Source organism: Ranitomeya imitator, chromosome 9, assembly GCF_032444005.1.
Source record: "Ranitomeya imitator isolate aRanImi1 chromosome 9, aRanImi1.pri, whole genome shotgun sequence".
Taxonomy (NCBI): Eukaryota; Metazoa; Chordata; class Amphibia; order Anura; family Dendrobatidae; genus Ranitomeya; species Ranitomeya imitator.
The window spans coordinates 135,251,941-135,272,405 of record NC_091290.1 but is presented as its reverse complement, the minus strand read 5'-3'; the positions used below and the strand labels follow the sequence as shown (position 1 = coordinate 135,272,405).

Below are 20,465 nucleotides of genomic sequence, written 5' to 3'. Positions count from 1 at the left end.
GAGGCTTTTCTGGAGAGCTCCCAAGTCATTTCCTAGACAGATACTTCAGCGAGCCTGTACGAACAAACATTCTGCACCAACCCACACAACAAGATCCATACACACACACAGTACAAGAAGAGAGCCGGAGGAAGCCGGCAGGATGACTGGACTCCGCAGATTGGCTTGGTAACTGCTCCGAAATGGACTGCAGTCTTTTTTTACGCGTCATCCCTCTTTGTGCGTTAGAAAATCGGGGATAAAAATTTAAAGAAAATGAAAAAAATATATATCTACACAGCACCAGGACAAGGCGAGAAAAGGGTTACTGGCTCGTAGCCCCATCTGATAAATAGAGCTGCATTAAGAAGCCTCTCTCACTTTGAGATATGATGTCACTAACCTTTATTGATCCACAATCAGGGAGCTCGGCTTATCTCTCCTTCTGATATACTAGCCTCCTGCACTCAAGTCTCGTTTAATACACTGCCCGGCCATCCTTGAACCCTTCGGGGGTAGAAACCATATTTCACGGCCAGGGTGGCTGCACCAGACAGTGGCCATGGCAAGGAATTGCCACAATAGACATGTGAAAGTTGATGCTTTATGAAAAACTTTGTGATCTTTAGGTTTCAAAAAGTAATGAAAAAAAAAAAAGAATCCACCGGGGGGTTCCGATTGTTCTTCGCGAACATTCCGGACCTCTTGTGTAGACGTCAGAAGGACGCAGCCAGGAGCAGGCAGAATACATGAAAGGCGCTGTAGGACAAGTGTAGGAATTATACCTCCCATTGATTTCCGCTCTGGGGTATTAGAAAGAACACAGCATTTTACCGAGAGATTTTTTCTTCCTTAACTCCCCTGAAAGCCGACTGATGACTTTCAATCCTAATAAAGAGACTTAAAAGAGGCTTATCGGCCAAACGATCACTTGAGAGCCCATCACTTCATCCCATGTCAGATAACTTATCCTATTGTTCCCAACGCCCCACGTAAAAAAAAATAAAAATAAATATGATGGAGACTTAAATCCTCCAAAGTGCGGAAAAGCCTAAAACACGTCCCTTATCGCGGTCCTGTTGTGTTCTGTAGCCCCGGGCTAGCGGTAGCCACGAGCCTGTAATTGGCGAGGGAAGAGATTAGAAATATCGGCAGCCTCTAAGTAAGACTTTAATTTACTGCTCGATCAATAACTCGAGGGTTCTATTGGCAAACTGTCTACATCTCTATTGACTCGCACAATTCCGCTTATCAATTTATCAGAAATCATCAGATACGGCCGAAATTTAATAAATAAATGGAGAGCAGAGCGGGCCCTGCCTGCGTGGAAGCGGATGCACTTCCCACAGTTCCATTTTACGCCGGCATCCAAGGAGCGGTCAGATGAGGATTTTGGCAGCGTAGCGTGCGGTACCGCGTCTGATGGCGGCTGGAAAGAAAGAAAAATACGACGACGATGGAAAAGCAATGTCCCCAGACAGCTCTCGCCACCACCCTGGCATCTCCCTACATCAGATCTACAGGTCTGGGCTTAATTGCTGTTTTGCATTTCATTGAGACAAGTATCCAGTACTTACACATTGCCAGACAAAAACAATAATGCTCTAATGAGGAGGTGCGCGCTAATTAGCCCCCACATCGCTTCCACCGCATTATCTGATGCTGGTGGGCTCTCTACTTACCCAGCCTGACGAACGGCAACAACTGGAATCCATGGACCCATTTTTAATTTGAAGACTATGTAAGAAAGCGGTGTTGGGGGGGGGGGGGAGGATCTCTATATATATGCAAATATACATCAATAAAATGAATATCGGGCATTTTCCAAGATAACATAGTGATAGGTCATCTAAACGCTTGATAAGTTCCAAGAATACAAAAAGCCTCAAAACAAGTATGCTCAATTTTTCAGCACGTGGGTGTATTCTGAAGAATGAGCTCCTGGTGGCAACTTCTAGAAGGACTGAAGGTTAAAATCCATCTGTCGGGGAAATTTGGGAGCCCCCGGATATATATTAGTTGTCCGGACTCATCCAAAAGCTTCTGGTTTGGTCAAAAAGTTGGAAGCCCCCGGATATATATTAGTTGTCCGGACTCATCGAAAGCTTCTTGTTTGGTCAAAAAGTTGGAAGAATCCAGATATATATTAGTTGTCCGGACTCATCGAAAGCTTCTGGTTTGGTCAAAAAGTTGGGAGTTGCACCAATGGTACGTACGCCCCGCGTACACCATCATTGCCGATCATGCATGCGTCCTAGCGGGTGTGTGTGTGTGTGTGTGTGTGTGTGTGTGTGTGGGGGGGGGGGGTGTATGACGTCATTGGCACCAGAATAGTGGCAGCTTCTAGAAGGACTGAAGGTTAAAATCCATCTGTCGGGGAAAGTTGGGAGCGCCCAGATATACATTAGTTGGCCGGAGTCATTGAAAGCTTCTGGTTTGATCAAGAAGTTGGGAGACCCCTCATATATATATTAGATGTCCGGACCCAACAAAAGCTTCTGGTTTGGTCAACACTAATCTCCCTGGCTGCTCTGGAGGTGGTAGTGAGCCCCCTTACTTTTTGGGTAAGCGCACAAGTTACACCAATGGTATGTACGATCATTGCTGATCATGCATGCGTCCTAGCGGGTGTGTGTGGGGGGGGGGGTATAACGTCATCGGCACCAGAATGACCCTTCGGCATGGGTAAAGGCTTCTATCATCCACTGCTATAATTTGACTCCATTTTAAGGCGAAATCACCATGAGCAAGAAGTAGTGGCATTCTAAGGGACCCCAGATCGGAGCTCAAGGGACCCCTTTATTGCTGATTCTTAGTAATTAATCTATACAGGTAACAAATTCTAATATCGGACACTGATAGATTGTGGCCTGCTTAACATTTTAGGACCAACTTGCTGACGGAGGTGATCATGTGCCTAGGCTTTAGTGTAGAATGGATCACACCCGGGGAGAGAGTGACGGTAGCACATATCCGTACATATCACGTGCGTTGTGTGTGTGTACGGTGCACTTCCCCTTCTGATCCCCCCACCGCCACCCTTTCTTCACCATTACATTCCTCCACTAGGAGCCATACAGATCACTTCTGCTCAGTCTCCAGAGGCGACATGTACTATCTACCTGCAAGCTGATAAAGGCCGCACTGTACTCTCTGGGGGGAGCACCATTCCGCCGGTGTGAGGTCACTAATCCTCCCCCTGGCAGCTTAGAGACCTCCTTGTTAATGTTGTGTAGAGGAAGCGTGGATAAACATTAACCCCACAGGGAATCTGCAATCCCCTTTCACATTCAAACAGATTAATTGATGGAGTTTGATGGCGCAGGGGAGGGGAACCCGGGCTGTTTACAATTATTTAACGCCCTCGTAAACAAATCGCAGCAAACACCCTGATTAGCACCAAGTGCCCTAGGGAAGGGAGGCACAGGAGGAAGGCGGCTAGCCGGAGGCCAACAAACATCTCCAGGGTGCCAACAGATAGGCCTTCAGGTGGAGGAGACAAGTGCAGGGAACTTGGGAATGTTCTTCCTCTTAAAAAAAAAAGTTGCAAATAAGTAGAAGAAGATCCTGCTTGGTTTCTACCGGTGTTCCGAAATTATAGGTCCAGTGATGACGTTGTTGTTGCCGCACTTTATAAAATACAGATGGAACAAGTAGGAGGCAAAGTTTTGAGACACATGACTACTCGGTGGGGTAGCCAGAAAACAAAAAGGTTTCCCCCTCGCAACCACAAACTGTGCACCCCTAGAGGATGCTATGCTGTCACTGTGGATTTTATAAGACGGCGGTAACTACAACGTCTACACGAAAATCAAACCCCAAATCCTAAAGAAAAAAAAAAGAAGATACTACAATCGAGGCCTAATGAAGGGGTTGTCCCCCTTTAAGGACTTTTTTTTTCCAATTTTAACTCAAGTATTTTGGGTTAAAGATCATTTTTACAGTTGGGCTTCATAAAAAATTCTGCACCATTTGGCTTTTCCGGGCTCTTTATTCCCATTCAACTTCGTTGTGGTCTGCGGTCAATCAATCAGCTGAGAAGAGCATAGAATAAAAATAAAGTACAAACTTTCCCCCATCAGAAGGAGCTCTCTGACAGATTCTCAGTTAGCTCATTCCGCAGCCAGCGATACTCTGCAACACGGAGGCAAAAATTTTGAATGAAACACGATTGCAAAAGTGATTTTTAGTGCAAAATATACACATTTATGTAAAAAAAGAATAAAATGGTCTGGAGAGGAGAACAACCCCTTTTTTACCTACGTTACTTTTGCAGAACGTGCATCATCCTGCAGCCAGACGCAGGCAGGCCGCTGACTGCACGTGTGATGAGGAATTTACACCACTTAATCTACATTTTCCTGGCTGAATTGATCATTACAGAAGGCAGGGAAGTATGACAGCTGCCGTGTGATAACTCCTGGATTAAATGTGCATTCTTGCTTTAGTGGGCTTAACTCATAAGCATCTCCGCACTCGCTGGAGAGGAGTTATTAAACTATGGGGAGTTCATGTCTGCCCCCCCACCCGGCCACAAAGCACTTGGGGTGTCAGGACACAGTATGAGGGCGAGAGGCCCGCGGGCTGGAGAGGAGCTGACGGGTGTATTCTGACGTCCCCACTCAGAATCCTGTTGCTACAAGAAACAGAGTTAAAAGAAGAAGAGTTTTATGTTCAGAAAGGGGAAATTAGAGAAGAATGCAGGCGGACAGGTCTGTGAGGCCTAGCAGCAGAGATCTCGCACTGCGAGCGATCCCCGGGACCCTAGAAGAAGACTCATGTACAAGGCTCGTCTCCATGGTCGTCTACTTGTTTCCTACAATCACTTTTAATATTTTGGGGGGGCAATGTCTTCTGCCAAATAAGATACAAATATCGCCCTGGACCGAAGCGGAGAGGCTGCAGGAAAAAAAAAAAAAAAAAAATAGAGAACGACAAAAGGGTAAAAACGCTGCCCGGCACTTCTCCCATTTGTCGGGGGGTCGATTCACGGGTGCTTTAAGGAGCCATATATTTCCCGCAGCCCTCCCATACACATGTACGCCCCAATAGGCCGAGAGCGCATGTCTGCTCCAAAGGAAGGCAGCAAAAAGCCGCTGCTAGACACTATTGGAGAATTAACGATCGGGCATGTTAAAATTCATCAGCCCTATCCTTATTTACAGCAACATCTACCGTTTCAATGGGACAGGCCGACATTTGATAGTCAGCCGGTCTCCTGGAAAACAGTGGGAATGGGACAGGCCGACATTTGATAGTCAGCCGGTAACATAGTAACATAGTAACATAGTTAGTAAGGCCGAAAAAAGACATTTGTCCATCCAGTTCAGCCTATATTCCATCATAATAAATCCCCAGATCTACGTCCTTCTACAGAACCTAATAATTGTATGATACAATATTGTTCTGCTCCAGGAAGACATCCAGGCCTCTCTTGAACCCCTCGACTGAGTTCGCCATCACCACCTCCTCAGGCAAGCAATTCCAGATTCTCACTGCCCTAACAGTAAAGAATCCTCTTCTATGTTGGTGGAAAAACCTTCTCTCCTCCAGACGCAAAGAATGCCCCCTTGTGCCCGTCACCTTCCTTGGTATAAACAGATCCTCAGCGAGATATTTGTATTGTCCCCTTATATACTTATACATGGTTATTAGATCGCCCCTCAGTCGTCTTTTTTCTAGACTAAATAATCCTAATTTCGCTAATCTATCTGGGTATTGTAGTTCTCCCATCCCCTTTATTAATTTTGTTGCCCTCCTTTGTACTCTCTCTAGTTCCATTATATCCTTCCTGAGCACCGGTGCCCAAAACTGGACACAGTACTCCATGTGCGGTCTAACTAGGGATTTGTACAGAGGCAGTATAATGCTCTCATCATGTGTATCCAGACCTCTTTTAATGCACCCCATGATCCTGTTTGCATTGGCAGCTGCTGCCTGGCACTGGCTGCTCCAGGTAAGTTTATCATTAACTAGGATCCCCAAGTCCTTCTCCCTGTCAGATTTACCCAGTGGTTTCCCGTTCAGTGTGTAATGGTGACATTGATTCCTTCTTCCCATGTGTATAACCTTACATTTATCATTGTTAAACCTCATCTGCCACCTTTCAGCCCAAGTTTCCAACTTATCCAGATCCATCTGTAGCAGAATACTATCTTCTCTTGTATTAACTGCTTTACATAGTTTTGTATCATCTGCAAATATCGATATTTTACTGTGTAAACCTTCTACCAGATCATTAATGAATATGTTGAAGAGAACAGGTCCCAATACTGACCCCTGCGGTACCCCACTAGCCGGTTAGCCGGTCTCCTGGAAAACAGTGGGAATGGGACAGGCCGACATTTGATTTCCAGGAGACCGGCTGACTATCAGTGGGGATTGCCAAGATTAAGGGTAAGAATAGGGAAAGGGTCCACATCGCATATTCCCTAACGATACCTGATGTTATAGAGCGGATCGATAAGACATAATTGTGGGGGAAGACTGAGCAAAACTTGTTTATTGAGCTCCTGGTGTTTGTATGACTAAGAGTCCAGTGGGCGGTCCTACTCCATAATTAGTAGGACCGCCCACTGGACTCCTACACATACAAACATGGATTTTGATGCATAAAATAGACGTTTCTTTTCCTTCACTTTCTGGACACAGACTGCATGGTCCACGTAAAGTTCCCCACTGATAATTATGAGGATAGGATGAGAACAGATTTTGCAGGTCTGATGAGGATTGGGTTTGGCGCCTTGGTGCCATCTTTAGTTACGCTGATCATACACTGGCATGGCTCCTGCTGACCATACTATCCATAGGTGACCGCAAGGACCCTATAGGAACGTCCCTGTGGGTTGTATAAAGTATTCGCAGGAATGAATCTCACTAGACGCCACACTACACATGCACACCGGTGCTGCAGGAGACAAAGGGTAGGCATGACTGTGTGCGAGGCTGGGAGGGGCGCAGTGCCAGGAAAGACAAGACATATTTAGAGGACACCAAGATCACAGGAGGGCCGGGAGGGGCGGTGGGGTAGCTGGGCCGGTGCCACCATCAGATAAGGGAGTGCAGGTCTGGACCATGCAGCTGGCAGGCAGGAGGGTCAGCAGCCGCTCACACAGGCTCAATAGCAACTTGTGATATCTGAATCTAGATTACTGACAGATCGCAGCGATAGAGCTGGGACGGCGCAGACATTCCAGCGCTGGCGCAGGGGAGGTACAATGCCATATTCCTAATGAGCACATGGCTGCCTTCACAGGGACACGACGAGGATGATGGCCAGGACACTACGGTGGCGACAATTGGAGCTTCGCAACAGATTGAGAATTACTGATATTCATAAGCAATAATCGTCCGCCCTGATTATTCATTATTAACGATATAAAATACTACAAAAAAATAAAATAAAAATTAAATCATAAGTGACAGTTTCATAAAACCTTTCACCCCCTATGTGACCAGACAGGACCTCAGTCTTATAAGAGGCATACAAAATTAACTCCGCCATAACAAAAAACATATTCTACCACGTCCATGTCCTTCCCGGATAGAACTCACCCATTATAATCTATGGCGCTGTTTACATGTCCGTTTATTTTTTTTACTTGCAGTCAGTTTGTGCGCAAAAATTATTGCAAAGACATGTCTGCTTTTGATCAAATCATCCATACAGGTCTATGGGTCCGTGAAAAATCACAGGCAGCGCGTAAATGGCGTAAGGGTGCAGCCAGCGTGCGGTACGTGATTAAAATTGGATAGGAGAGGATTTGCTTTATGCATTTAAAACAAAAAAAAAAAAGAAACACTGATGAAACACTGATGGTAAAAATTGATACACAAACCAAACACTGATGACATACTGATCGTAAGAAACGACACACGGACCAAACACTGCCGAAAATCGGATGGCAAAAATGGACACAGACCAAACACTGATCATAAGAACCAACACATGAACCAAACACTGATGAAACACTGATCATAAGAACCAAGACATGGACCAAACACTGATGAAACACTGATCGCAAGAACCAACACATGAACCAAACACTGATGGCAAAAATGGACCAAACAGTAATGAAAATCGGATGGTAAAATCCGACACACAAACCAAACACTGATGGTTAAAACTGACAGACGGACCAAACACTGATGAAAATTTGATCGTAAAAACTAAAACACTAATGAAAAACAAAAAAATACTGATAAAAAACGGGTGGTCAAAAACTGACACATGGACCAAACACTGATGAAACACTGATGGTAAGAACCAAAACACGGACTAAACACTGATGGTAAGAACCGACGCACGGTCCAACCGACGCACGGACCAAACACTGAGAAAAATTGGATCGTAAAAACTAAAACACTAATGAAAATCAGATAAAAAATACTGATGAAAAACAGGTGGTAAAAACTGACAGACCAAACACTGCTGGTTAAAATGGACATACGGACAAAACACTGATGGTAAGAACCGACACATGTACCAAACACTGATGGTAAGAACCGACTGACACACGGACTAAACAATGATGGTAATTAACGACCGACACAAGGACCAAACACTGATGGTAAGAAGCGACACACGTACCAAACACTGATGGTAAGAAGCGATACACGGACCAAACACGAATGGTAAGAAGCGACACAAGGACCAAACAGTGATGGTAAGAAGCGACACATGGACCAAACACTGATGGTAAGAACCGACCGACACACGGACCAAACACTGATGGTAAGAACCGACCGACACACGTACCAAACACTGATGGTAAGAACCGACCGACACACGGACCAAACACTGATGGTAAGAAGCGACACACGGACCAAACACGAATGGTAAGAAGCGACACACGGACCAAACACTGATGGTAAGAACCGATACATGGACCAAACACTGATGGTAAGAACCGATCGACACACGTACCAAACACTGATGGTAAGAACCGACCGACACACGTACCAAACACTGATGGTAAGAAGCGACACACGGACCAAACACGAATGGTAAGAAGCGACACACGGACCAAACACTGATGGTAAGAACCGATACATGGACCAAACACTGATGGTAAGAACCGATCGACACACGTACCAAACACTGATGGTAAGAACCGACCGACACACGTACCAAACACTGATGGTAAGAAGCGACACATGGACCAAACACGAATGGTAAGAAGCGACACACGGACCAAACAGTGATGGTAAGAACCGATACATGGACCAAACACTGATGGTAAGAACCGACACACGGAGCAAACACTGATGGTAAGAACCGATCGACAAACGGACCAAACACAGATGGTAAGAACCAATACACGGACCAAACACTGATGCTAAGAACCGACACACGGACTACACACTGATGGTAAGAAGCGACACACAGACCAAACACTCATGAAAATCAGATCGTAACAAATGAAAACATTGATAAAAATCAGATAAAAACACTGATGGAAAGTAGGTGGTAGAAACCAACACATGGGCCAAACACTGATGAAAAGCAGAAGTTTTTTGTTCACCGATGTCTGAATGAGGAATTGGGGCATATTATGCTGTTTGTCCAGATACTGTTCCATAATCAGTTTTTTTTTCATTTTTATTGCACATTTCTAAATACTTCCAGCAGCAAAAAGGAGGGATGAATTGTCTGCAATCATGTGCAATAAAAAAAATAATAAAATAATATTATGCTATAGAAGACATGAGACGTTCTGGATCCATGTATGTAAATCACAGGCAGGAGAGGATCCTGATCTCTGGATTTCAGCATCTACGTTATGCGAGACACTAGGACAGTGCCACCTAATGCCGGTTCATGTGCTATCGGGGCCCTGATGGCTACAGCATCCAAGAAGGTCCACCTTGTTTATGCTGAATCAGACCTGTACGTGCCAAAAAAAGGGAGACGCTGTCCTAATAACCTATATACACGAGACGGAGATAAAAAGCTGCGTAACGACTGGCAGAGAACAGATGGACTGAAAACAGGTTGGGTCTGAAAAATATCCCAAAATTCAGATGATGTAATGCAAAAGCGAAACGAGTGGGCAGGAGGCCTTCCAGCCTATCCCCGGGAACGCCGACACATTTCTCACCTCGTTCTTAAAGGAACAGTAACCATGACGTCTATCGCAGCCCCATACGTAAGCTTCAATGAAGTCCTCGTATGTGCAAATGAAAAAAATAAATAAATTATATATATATATATATATCTCTCCATCTATTAGCATCTCTGTAGCCAGATTTTAGCCAAGCTTTTCAATAGACCTTCTACAATAAGGGCGAAACGATTACATAATATACAATGCACATGATCGTTTTTATTAAAACGACGGCGTGGCAAAAAAAAAAAAAAAAAGACTCTCCTTTCCCCCCCCCCCCCCCCCCAAAAAAAAAAAAAAGAGAAATCCTGTCCTACTGGTATAATTTGATATGGTCTTTTGCAAAGGAAGTAGATGTACCCTTACGAAACGAGCAGGCCCGGATAAGGCTAGGTTTACTTGCGTTCCGGAATCGGAGTCTTGCGGAAATGATGCACATAATCCGGCTACAAAAAAAAAAAAAAAAAAAGTGTAACTGATACAAAAGAATTTTTTTTTTTTTTGTAAAGATTAATATGTGGCTGATGTAAGCCCAGATTTAATTGCAGACAGGTAGGAGCGTATAGAACAAGTAATAGCACTTTTTTTTTTTTATACATAACAATACCCCGGGTAAATTAATATATGTATCTTTGATGAATGTCGTTCAGGTTCTGTTGCCGTGGAGACCAACGCTCGGCTTTTTTTTTTAACTGGATAGTCAGCGACCAAGAAGGCGGGAACGAAAGGAGGGGTGGAGGGTAAAAGAAGAAATACTATTCAGAGATTGGTTGATTGTTTGGGGGGGGTGTTTAGTAACCAGGATGCAGGGCATGCCCAGCGCCAACGCCATCACAATCAACCCCTAAAGTCACCCCCAGGCTCTACAGTAGCGTACAAGAAAAAAAAAAAAAATTCTACACCTCTCAAATGACTATACGCAATCATAAAAATAAAAAAATAAAAATATACAGTAAGTACCGTAAATAAATTTTAAGAAAAATTAAAAAATATATATACGTTCTCCGACATGAGTTCTATCTTAAAAGTATATCAGAAAGGACATAAAGGGTATTTAAAAAAAAAAAACAAAACAACAAATGGCGGTGATTTATATCAGACGGATAGTATTGGGGGGTGAAGTGGATCAGTCTACTACCTGATTCTTTTGTAGATGTTGAAGATGGAGGAAACAGAGCAAAAAGGTGCGTAGAAGAAAAAAAAAAAAAAAAAAAGCACAGCTGGAGACTTAACAGGCCAGATGAGAACAAAAGAAAAACAAATATTCCACGCATCGACGGCCCCTCTTGTATTAGATGTAGGATATGATGGGGGAAAAAAAATTACAGCTCCCTTGGGGAGTCTAAAAAAAAATAAAAAAATAAAAACACACCTTCTCGCTGCCGGGCCGGTGTTTTGGCATCCAACGTATACAATAATTTTTTTAATGCAAGATACCTGGAGAAAAAAAAGGTTGACGAATGGTGGAATCATGGTTTGGGGTGTCATATAGACCAAGAGAAAAAAAAAAAAAATCCATCAATCCATAGTATTGATTTCTATAGATGCAAAAAAAAAAAAAAAAAAAAATCATAATAATTAAAAATAAATAATAATAATGAAAAATAATATAGATAATCAATACTCATTTACTCCTTTACGTCTTCACATAAAATAAACTCGGATGGATTTCTAAAAGCAGGCGGCACACATAGATCTCCTGATTCCCTGCAGTCACAATGAAAAGCACCTTAGCTCAGTTCTCCATTGAACAAAAGGCCAGCGGCGGAGGGGCACGAAGAGGTTACCCTAGGGTTTCCCAGGGAGCCAAAGTGTCAACACACAGGAGCACTTTAAAGGCATTTCTGGCTACTGGAATCAGAGAAGAAAAAAAAAAAAAAAAAAAATTATGGTCGGACCCCCAGCTCACAGAATCATTGTCATATTATAGGCCACACAGATTTATTGTAGGACCAGAGGAGGGAAAAAAATACAAATAAATAAAAAAAGCAGCTGCAAAAAAAAAAAAATGACGCGTGACAAATTAAAGTGGACATAACAGGTTTTCAATAAAAAAAAATAAAAAAATTGTAAAGGGATGATGGAGGTGGTGGTGGGGGTCTCCACTTTCGGTTCTCTCAGCGTGAGACCATCAGAGTCGGGATTTGCAAATGAATTGAACATTCATTACACAATGTTTTCGCTCCTCTATTTCTTTCCGAAATGAAATGAGGAACTAAAAAAAAAAAAAAGTGAAAAAAAGGAGGAGGAGGAAGAAGAAGGGGTGGGGGGGGACAAGTGACCTCTGATGAGCCAAGTTAAAAAAAAAAAAATAAAATAAAAAAAATACACTAAAATCTAGCAAAATAATAATAATAATAATAATAATAATAATAATATGAAAATGTAAAATAAAAAAAATTTACAATAATTTGGAATAAAAAAAATAAAAAAAATATAAAAAAAAAATAATAATTCTCTATTGGGAAGAGAGGACATGAGCCAAAAGCCTTGGCCACTGGAAGTTCCTGCTCAGATGCTTAATATTTATTGGTGTTTAAAATCTAAAAGCCCTTGCTTTGTGTTTGACTTAGTACTGGGCCAGACAGGGCTTCTAATGAGGCAGCATTACAATCAGCCTGTAATACTGAATTTTTAATGCAGCTTTGGATTCTGTTACATAATAATTCGAAAACCGAGGGGAAAGACGGGCGAGTGGAGCCAGCGTCGGGCCACCGACATAAAAAACAAACAAAAAAAAAAAATAATAATAAGAAAAATTAAAAATTCCCACCAAGCTAAATATAAGGGACGTCCACGTCTCAGGCGTGTTGGGCCGGACCTGTCAGGGTGCGTTAATAAAATATTGCACGAGGCCCTGCCATTCTACAAGTCAGATTAAAAAAAAGATAGATAGATAGATAGATAGATAGATAGATAGATAGATAGATAGATAGATAGATAGATAGATAGATAGATAGATAGAGAGATAGAGAGATAGAGAGATGGATGACTGGTGGGCAGATTGGTACCAGGCCCTTTTTTGGAAATCACAGCCATGCCCATGATTGGGGCATTAAATACCCGAGCGGTGGAGCAACAGGGGGACTGACAGGTAGTGGGAAAACATATCAAGCGCATGCTTCTGACCCCCACAACTGAAAATTCAGAACCACCGCAATGATTTAGCGATGACAAACATGATAACATTGTGTAACTGCAAAACCACAGCATCACAGCCAACTTCCTCCCAAAATACCAAAAGCCCATAGTAAAAAAAAAAAAAAAAATTAAGGGTAGGATAAAAAAAAAAAAATTATAATAAAAAAAAAAAAAAAACAATTATAAATTACATATTTATTTACGGTATTTATATTGATTAGAAGACGTCCCTGAAAAGATATGCAACCGGAGAGGGGAAAAAAAAAAAGGGATGGGCTCACGATGAATTATCAGGCAGAAAAAGAGCTTAAAATACTTTCCATTTCTTGTACTAACAAATTACGATTTAAAGGTCTTTTTTTTTCTTCTTCCAAGTCGTAACAACAGGAATAACTGGTCTGGTGCGATGGGCAGTATATTCAAAACTGCTTTGTAATATGATCTGCAGACCTAACCTTATTTGCCTGAATTCAATAGGGTTTTTTTTGCTGGTTTTGTTTTTAGCTAAGCTTTAGAGCAAATACTTCACAGGCAGGTCGCAATCTGTAACACAAGAGACAGGGACACAGTGAAAAATGGAAAAGAAAAAAAAAAACTGGAGAGAGGAAGAGGCCTAGAAAGATTAAAAAACAAAAACTAAACCAAAAGCAGTTGGTATTCTTTTCTTTTTTGTGTTATCGTCGCCTCTTAGCATAGGAGCTGACCCCGTTTTGTTGGGCAGCTTTTCTCCCACTCTAGGATTCCCTGCACCTTTCTTCACGGTTTCGAACTTGACGTGACCCTAAAGGAAGCAACCCCTCCGAAAAGGACGAAGAGGGTAAAGAAAATAATAAACAAAATATGACATATTCTCTGCTGGCTTCCAGGCCTAGCTACAGACTAACCACAATAACCGAAGCTTGGAGCTATTCTTACAGATTGAATGTAATATAAACAAACACACACAAAAAAAAAAAAAGCGTACAAATATGCCAAAAATACAATACAAAATTAAATCTACAAAAGTGAATTAATCAATCACAAACTAAAAATATTTAAATGTATTGAAAATAAATTAAAAAAAGTAACCCAACACATCTGGATGTGAGGATAGAAAGTATTATTACAATCAAGGAACATACAATGTTGTGGGAGGGGGGTAAGGTCTCGCTGACCCATCTGAGGGACCAGGGATGTTCAGCATCAGTACCTTTCACCTCCGAGACGAAAAAGGAAAAAAAACAAAACATCCAGCTGGTCAAAGTCCACATCCTACATCCTATAACAGAAGCCATATAGTGATGGAAGGGACAGGTCAACCTCTGACACCTCGTCATATTAGAAGCAAAAAATAAATTAAAAAAAAAAATAATAATAATAACAATTTGTCTATAGCTCAATTACCCTGACAAGAAAAAAAAATAATATTTATACACATATGTATATTACAATCGAGAGGCAGCATGATGAAGAAACGTGCACGTACTTTCCAGGTGGGAGCGTACGCTATCATACAATGTCCCCCATATTCCAGACACCCAGCAATAATCCATGTTCACAATGTGACGTCCGTAAAGAGACACAAGCACCGTATGAATCCCAGCACCTAGAGAAGGAAGGCGACTGCCCAGTCCACCCAGCTGAAAAGTACAGGAAACGAAGGAAAAGGATTTCCTACAAACACTTATTGATTATGGAAATCATCGCTACATTGTGTGGGGGGGGGGGGTATTTTTTTTGTCCCCCAACCCCCAATAGCAGTGATACATTTTAACAATGTACCGAGAAATAGGAAATAAAAAAAAGATACATCCGGGGGAAAATAAAATAGGAAATTAAAGTCAATATGATGCAGGCCGGTGCTCCCGGAATGACAAAGAGAATGACGTCCTATGGTGCGAGCACCAGCAGCAGCGGCCCCTGTACTGATCCTGGGGTATGGAGCACAGGGCACGAATCCTCAGTATACAGGGGGACAGCCAAGTCACAGCCAGGGGGGAACACAGGGATATACTGCCTAGATGAACACCCAGGGCACAAGCAAGAGAGAAGAAGAAAATGACCCCCACACAAAAAGAAGAAAAAGTTATTTATCAATGGTGATACATTGTATCAATTCCATCATACGATCTGGAGAAGGACAAGATGTAAGAAATAACAGAGTGTGAGAGATGGGTCCTCAGATGTATCAGTGCATATATGGTGGGCACAGGGGATGGAGAAAAGCAAGGAGCAGTGTAACAGTGTGTGATGTGATGGGCACCCACTGTCCAGATGTATGGGGGCAGGTGTGTATACAGATGGTATACAGTATAATACACCAGCTATGAGTGTATATATGATGTATAGGGGCAGTGTAATCAGCTGTATGGGGGCAGGTGTGTATACAGATGGTATACAGTATAATACACCAGCTATGAGTGTATATGTGATGTATAGGGGCTGTGTTATCAGCTGTATGGGGGCAGATATGTATACAGATGGTATACAGTAGAATACACCAGCTATGAGTGTATATATGATGTATAGGGGCAGTGTAATCAGCTGTATGGGGGCAGGTGTGTATACAGATGGTATACAGTAGAATACACCAGCTATGAGTGTATATGTGATGTATAGGGGCTGTGTTATCAGCTGTATGGGGGCAGATATGTATACAGATGGTATACAGTATAATACACCAGCTATGAGTGTATATATGATGTATAGGGGCAGTGTAATCAGCTGTATGGGGCAGGTATGTATACAGATAGTATACAGTATAATACACCAGCTATGAGTGTATATGTGATGTATAGGGGCAGTGTAATCAGCTGTATGGGGGCAGGTGTGTATACAGATGGTATACAGTATAATACACCAGCTATGAGTGTATATGTGATGTATAGGTGCTGTGTAATCAGCTGTATGGGGCAGGTATGTATACAGATGGTATACAGTAGAATACACCAGCTATGAGTGTATATGTGATGTATAGGGGCTGTGTAATCAGCTGTATGGGGCAGGTATGTATACAGATGGTATACAGTAGAATACACCAGCTATGAGTGTATATGTGATGTATAGGGGCTGTGTTATCAGCTGTATGGGGGCAGGTGTGTATACAGATGGTATACAGTAGAATACACCAGCTATGAGTGTATATGTGATGTATAGGGGCAGTGTAATCAGCTGTATGGGGCAGGTATGTATACAGATAGTATACAGTATAATACACCAGCTATGAGTGTATATGTGATGTATAGGTGCTGTGTAATCAGCTGTATGGGGCAGGTATGTATACAGATAGTATACAGTAGAATACACCAGCTATGAGTGTATATGTGATGTATAGGGGCAGTGTAATCAGCTGTATGGGGCAGGTATGTATACAGATAGTATACAGTATAATACACCAGCTATGAGTGTATATGTGATGTATAGGGGCAGTGTAATCAGCTGTATGGGGCAGGTGTGTATACAGATGGTATACAGTAGAATACACCAGCTATGAGTGTATATGTGATGTATAGGGGCAGTGTAATCAGCTGTATGGGGCAGGTATGTATACAGATAGTATACAGTATAATACACCAGCTATGAGTGTATATGTGATGTATAGGTGCTGTGTAATCAGCTGTATGGGGCAGGTATGTATACAGATAGTATACAGTATAATACACCAGCTATGAGTGTATATGTGATGTATAGGGGCAGTGTAATCAGCTGTATGGGGCAGGTGTGTATACAGATGGTATACAGTAGAATACACCAGCTATGAGTGTATATGTGATGTATAGGGGCAGTGTAATCAGCTGTATGGGGCAGGTATGTATACAGATAGTATACAGTATAATACACCAGCTATGAGTGTATATGTGATGTATAGGTGCTGTGTAATCAGCTGTATGGGGCAGGTATGTATACAGATAGTATACAGTAGAATACACCAGCTATGAGTGTATATGTGATGTATAGGGGCAGTGTAATCAGCTGTATGGGGCAGGTATGTATACAGATAGTATACAGTATAATACACCAGCTATGAGTGTATATGTGATGTATAGGGGCAGTGTAATCAGCTGTATGGGGCAGGTATGTATACAGATGGTATACAGTAGAATACACCAGCTATGAGTGTATATGTGATGTATAGGGGCAGTGTAATCAGCTGTATGGGGGCAGATATGTATACAGATGGTATACAGTAGAATACACCAGCTATGAGTGTATATGTGATGTATAGGTGCTGTGTAATCAGCTGGCTGTGCCAGGTATATATGCAGATGGTATACAGTATATAGCTGGCTGTGCCAGGTATATATGCAGATGGTATACAGTATAATAAACCTATAAGTGCAGATGACATGGGACCACTCTGATGACACAGATGTATGTGATGTGCACCCACTATCCAGATATATGGGTGCAGGTATATATGCAGATGGCATGGAATGCAATAAACTGGCTATTATTGAGATGGGATAGTGTGTATAGGTGATGTGCACCCACTGGCCAGGTATATATGCACATGGTATACAATAAGAAAGCAGCCAGAAGTGCAGAAGTGCTGTGGTCTCTGTATGTGATGTGTACAGGAGGTATATAGTGTAATAAGCAGCCATAGTGCAGATGTGGTAGTGTGAGTGCAGGGGGTATACAGCGAGCTGGCACATATGCAGATGCCGGTATACAGTATATAGCTGGGCAGAGGCACAGATGTGCAGTGCTAATAGAGCAGAGCTGCTCCCTGTGTGTGTGTGTATGAGCAGAGCAGGCGGCACAATGACACGGAGCCGGGGGTGACAGGACCCGCACACGGAGCCGGGGGTGACAGGACCCGCACACGGAGCCGGGGGTGACAGGACCCGCACACGGAGCCGGGGGTGACAGGACCCGCACACGGAGCCGGGGGTGACAGGACCCGCACACGGAGCCGGGGGTGACAGGACCCGCACACGGAGCCGGGGGTGACAGGACCCGCACACGGAGCCGGGGGTGACAGGACCCGCACATCCCGCTGCACACGGAGCCCGGGCTGACAGGAGCCGCCGCACACGGAGCCCGGGCTGACAGGAGCCGCCGCACACGGAGCCCGGGCTGACAGGAGCCGCCGCACACGGAGCCCAGGTCAGTGCGGTGCCCGGAGGTCCCGGCGGGAGGAGGAGGGGGCAGGGAGAAGTTGGCACTTACGGCGGGCTGTGGTCCCGGGAGCGCCCCGGCGGCGCCGCTGCTCGCTCCGGCTCGGCTCTTCTTCTTCTTGTTCGCCTCAGTCCGGTCCGGTTCTTCCCGGGGTCCCATGAAGCCGCTCGGGCTGAGCCCCGGAGCGGTGCGGGGCGCGGGGCTGGAGCCGGGGGGGAGAAGCTCCGGACACCAGGAGCCGCGCTCACATCTGATGGTCGCCGAGCGAAAAAAAAACTCTTTGGATCTTTATTCTGCTAATTAGTTTCCTGCAAAAAATGGCTGATTAATTCAGTGCGCATGTGCTTCATTACACAGGCACGACGGGAAGGGCTAATTACCAGCGCCTGGATCAATGAGATTCAGAGGGGAGAGGAGAGGGGGGGAGAGAGAGGGACAGGGGAGGAGAGGAGAGGGGCTGGGGCTGGGGAGCGAGGGGCAGCGGGGCGAGGGGTGCCAGGGGGGCAAGAAGTGCTCAGGAATGACACTGGGGGCACAGGGAAGTGCTGGGACAGGGGGCACAGGTGGCACACACAGAGAATGGCACTAGGGGCGGCTGGGGTGTCGGGACAGTCAAGGTGGCGGGGTGCCAGGGGGCACAGGTGACTGGGGGTGAGCTGCAGGCGACGAGTAATGTGCAGGAATGAGTTTGGAGAGGGGGCAAAAGAATGGCTCCAGGAGGGGCAGGAAGTGGAGGGTTAGGACAGGGGGCACAGGTGACGGGATGGATGGCAGGGAGGGGGCACAGGTGAGGGGATGGATGGCAGGGAGGGGGCACTGGCTGCAGTTTGCAGGAATGAGTCAGGGGTGAAGGAATGGGGAGGAACTGGGGTAACAGAGCTGCTGGGATAGTGACTGTGAGCAAGGGGCTGGGCAAGGACGGAGGGCACCGCTGCTGGAAGAGGGAGTAATGGACAGGGGAAGTGGCAGGGGCACAGGCGACCGGACAGTGGGCAGGAGGGGCACAAGTGGCAGGACAGTGGGCAGAAGGGGCACAAGTGGCAGGACAGTGGGCAGGAAGGGGCACAGGTGACAGGACAGTGGGCAGAAGGGGCACAGGTGACAGGACAGTGGGCAGAAGGGGCACAAGTGGCAGGACAGTGGGGCAGGGAGAGAGCACAGGTGACAGGACAGTGGGCAGAGAGGAGGCACAGGTGACAGGACACTGGGGCAGGGAGGGGGCACAAGTGACAGGACAGTGGGTAGGGGAAGGGGCACAGGTGACAGGACAGTGGGTAGGGGAAGGGGCACAGGTGACAGGACAGTGGGTAGGGGAAGGGGCACAGGTGACAGGACAGTGGACAGGGAGGGGCACAGGTGACAGAACAGTGGGCAGAGAGGGGGCACAGGTGACAGGACAGTGGGTGTGTAGGGAGGGGGCACAAGTGACAGGACACTGGGGCAGGGAGGGGGCACAAGTGACAGGACAGTGGGTAGGGGAAGGGGCACAGGTGACAGGACAGTGGGTAGGGGAAGGGGCACAGGTGACAGGACAGTGGACAGGGAGGGGCACAGGTGACAGAACAGTGGGCAGAGAGGGGGCACAGGTGACAGGACAGTGGGCAGAGAGGGGGCACAGGTGACAGGACAGTGGGCAGAGAGGGGGCACAGGTGACAGGACAGTGGGCAGGGGGGGGCACAGGAGAGTGGACAGGGAGGAGGCACAGATGACAGGAGAGTGGGCAGGGAGGGGGCACAGGTGACAGGACAGAGGGCAGGGAGGGGCACAGGTGACAGGACAGAGGGCAGGGAGGGGCACAGGTGACAGGAGACTGGGCAGGGAGGGGGCACAGATGACAGGAGACTGGGCAGGGAGGGGGCACAGATGACAGGAGACTGGGCAGGGAGGGGGCACAGGTGACAGGACAGAGGGCAGGGAGGGGGCACAGGTGACAGGACAGAGGGCAGGCAGGGAGGGATCAGCAGTAAGAAGAAAAGTTAGTCCCAGTTCTCCAGCATTATCTGCTGATTGTGGCGATGCATGATGAAGGAGAGGAGGAGGCAGAAGTAGCCCCCCTACATAACAGGGGTGCAGGGAGGATGCGGCAGCTCTGGGGGGCTCCGCTGTGCAGGCTGCACTCAGTGTGACCGGGGATGATG

The 20,465-nt window shown here is 45.2% G+C and overlaps 1 protein-coding gene and 1 long non-coding RNA gene across 6 annotated transcripts in view; one reads left to right on the top strand and one right to left on the bottom strand.

Annotated features, from left to right (window-relative positions):
* Nucleotides 1–18,575, bottom strand: part of ZFHX3 (zinc finger homeobox 3) — a 94,024-nt gene extending 75,449 nt beyond the window's left edge. For 4 of the 5 annotated variants that reach the window (XM_069739107.1, XM_069739111.1, XM_069739110.1 and 1 more), the window contains exon 1: nucleotides 18,378–18,575. The gene's annotated coding sequence lies outside the window, so the exon portion shown is untranslated. Of the gene's footprint in view, nucleotides 1–10,451; nucleotides 10,492–18,377 lie in introns of those variants that run through there. The other variant, XM_069739108.1, reaches the window with a different exon arrangement.
* LOC138649031 (uncharacterized) overlaps nucleotides 17,916–20,465 on the top strand; it is a 19,719-nt gene continuing 17,169 nt past the window's right edge. Inside the window, exon 1 of the long non-coding RNA XR_011315227.1 lies at nucleotides 17,916–18,314. This is a non-coding gene — a long non-coding RNA (uncharacterized lncRNA). The remainder of the gene's footprint in view (nucleotides 18,315–20,465) is intronic.